The sequence below is a fragment of the Humulus lupulus genome, chromosome X (assembly GCF_963169125.1).
Source record: "Humulus lupulus chromosome X, drHumLupu1.1, whole genome shotgun sequence".
Taxonomy (NCBI): Eukaryota; Viridiplantae; Streptophyta; class Magnoliopsida; order Rosales; family Cannabaceae; genus Humulus; species Humulus lupulus.
The window spans coordinates 131,013,591-131,016,417 of NC_084802.1; the positions used below are offsets into that span (position 1 = coordinate 131,013,591).

Sequence of the window (2,827 nt, forward strand, 5' to 3'; positions counted from 1 at the left end):
ATTTTCCTTCTCACAATGACACAACACGTTCTCCAAGTTACCCAAACAGAGGTCGAATGATGAGCCAAAAACAGAGAAATCATCCATGAATATCTCAATACACCGGTCTACCATGTCTGAAAATATGGCCATCATGCACCATTGAAATGTTGCAGGGGCATTGCATAGTCCAAATGGCATTCTCCTGAAAGAAAATGTGCCATAAGGACATGTAAAGGTTGTTTTCACTTGATCCTCTAGTGCAATAGCGATCTGATGATACCCAGAATACCCATCCAAGAAACAGTAGTAGCTATGGCCTGCAAATTTGTCAAGCATATGATCAAGGAAAGGCAAAGGAAAATGATCCTTCCTTGTTGCCTTATTGAGCTTGCGGTAGTCTATACAAATCCGCCACCCCGTTACAGTTCTTGTTGGAATGAGTTCATTGTTCTCATTTTTCACTACAGTCATTCCACCCTTCTTAGGTACCACTTGCACAGGGCTCACCCATGCGCTATCAGAAATTGGGTAGATCACCCTAACATCCAACCATTTAAGAATTTGCTCCAATACTACTTCCTTCATGGCTGGATTGAGTCTTCTCTGGGCCTCTATGGATGGCTTGCTATTCTCCTTCAATAAGATTTTATGCATCACTGTCGATGGGCTTATTCCTCTAATATCTGCCAAGGTCCACCCAATGGCCAATTTATCAGTCGCATCTGCTAGTTCTTGAAACTTTTTCCAATATGGCAAGAAAGAGTTGATCCAGTTTACACAACCTCTAATCTCAGCATCATCATCATCATCGACCTCATCACCCAATAATACTGCCTCTAAGGCATCACTGCTCATCCTTCTCTTGGAGACTACCTTCTCTATCACATCCACACTAAAGCAACTATCACTAGCCACCGGATACTTCATAGACTTGAAGACATTAAAGACCACCTCATCTCCTTGAACTCTAAGCTTAAGCTCTCCTTTGTGAACATCAATAAGACCTTGGCCTATGGCTAGAAATGGCCTACCGAGAATGATTGGTACATATGTATCCTCCTCCATGTCCAGAACGATAAAGTCAGCTGGAAATATGAACTTATCCACCTTCACAAGAACATCCTCAATAATACCTCGTGGATGTGTCAACGATCGGTCTGCGAGCTGTAAAGTGACAGTTGTTGGTTTTGCCTCCCCCAAACCAAGTCTTTTAAACACAGATAAGGGCATCATATTGATACTTGCCCCCAAATCACATAAGGCGTGCTTACATTCAAACTTGCCAATGGTGCAAGGTATGGTGAAGCTCCCCGGATCTCTCAGCTTTTGGGGTAACTTCCTTTGTAAAATCGCGCTGCACTCTTCAGTGAGTGCTACAGTCTCATAGTCCTCCATCCTCATTTTCTTTGACAGAATCTCCTTCATGAATTTAACATAGCTGGGCATCTGCTCCAAGGCCTCAGCAAAAGGAATGTTTATGTGCAGTTTTTTAAACACCTCTAGAAACTTAGAAAACTGTTTATCATGTGTAGTCTTTCTAAGCCTCTGAGGGTATGGAACTCGAACTGGCTGCTCAATAACAACTAGCGGACTCTATTCTGACTGCTAGTGCTCTTTAGTAACCCTTTCTGAATCAGACTGTTCACCCATCCCTTTATTCTGAACCACTGCCTGTGGAGGTCTAGGCTGCTCAGTTTGCTTCCCACTCCTCAGAGTAATTGCCTGAACTTGCTCCTTGGGGTTGACTTCAGTGTTACTGGGCAAATTTCCCCGGGGTCTATTATTGAGCATATGGGCCAACTGCCCAACTTATGTCTCAAGGTTTCGAATAGAGGATCTGGTCTCAGTCATAAATTGAGTCTGAGTATTAGTGAGAGTCAACAAGGCAGCTTGCAGTTCATTAGGCCTCTCAGGTTGAGGCATTGATTGTTGAGGCCTAGGCTGTTGTGATGACGAAGCTTGATGCATAGGTGGCTGAGGCATGTTATTCTGAAATTGGCCCTGAAACTGAGGTTGTTGGCCTTGATTATTCTTCCACAAAAAATTGGGATGATTTCGCCACCCAGGATTGTAAGTATTGGAGAATGGATTATTGAGTGGCCTTTGAAAGTTTCCCACTGCTTGAACTTGAGCATGATCCATAGGAGTGTTATTATTCATACTGATAGGACACTGATCGACAGAATGAGCACCACCCCACATTTCACACCTCACTGCCATCTGAACCGCATTAGCAGATACACTGCTCTGTTGTAACTGCTTTGTCAGAGAGGCTACTTGCGCTGTTAGAGCAGTGATTGCATCCAGCTCATGCACCCCAGCTACCTTTCTGACTCCTGATGATCTTTCCTCAGACCACTGATGATTGTTTGTGGCCATGTCCTCAAGCAGCTCATAAGCACCAGTTGCACTCTTACTCATAAACGTACCACCCGCTGCAGCATCAATAATGGTTTTGGTTGTAGGACATAAACCATTGTAGAAGTTCTGTACTAGCATCCACTGTTCAATGCCATGATGAGGACATCTTCTCAGGAGTTCCTTAAACCGTTCCTAAGCTTCATACAATGACTCTCCGTCATTCTGGCAAAAGTTATTGATCTCTCCCCTCAATTTAGCAGCTTTGGACGGAGGGAAGAATTTAGGCAAAAATTTCTGAGCTAGATCTTGCCAGGTGACAATAGAATTTGGCTGCAGCGAGTTCAGCCAACTTTTAGCTCTGTCCCTCAGAGAAAATGGGAAAAGCCTAAGCTTGATTGCGTCATCACTCACCCCATTATATCTGAAGGTTCCACACAACTCCAGAAAATTGGACAAATGGGTGTGAGGATCTTTAGAAGGCAAC

The 2,827-nt window shown here is 43.8% G+C and overlaps 1 non-coding gene across 1 annotated transcript; it reads left to right on the forward strand.

Annotated features, from left to right (window-relative positions):
* Window positions 1-2,491: 2,491 nt before the first annotated feature.
* On the forward strand, window positions 2,492-2,598 carry LOC133807731 (small nucleolar RNA R71). The gene has a single exon (XR_009879628.1). It is a non-coding gene; the product is annotated as a small nucleolar RNA R71 (small nucleolar RNA).
* The last annotated feature ends 229 nt before the right edge of the window (window positions 2,599-2,827 follow it).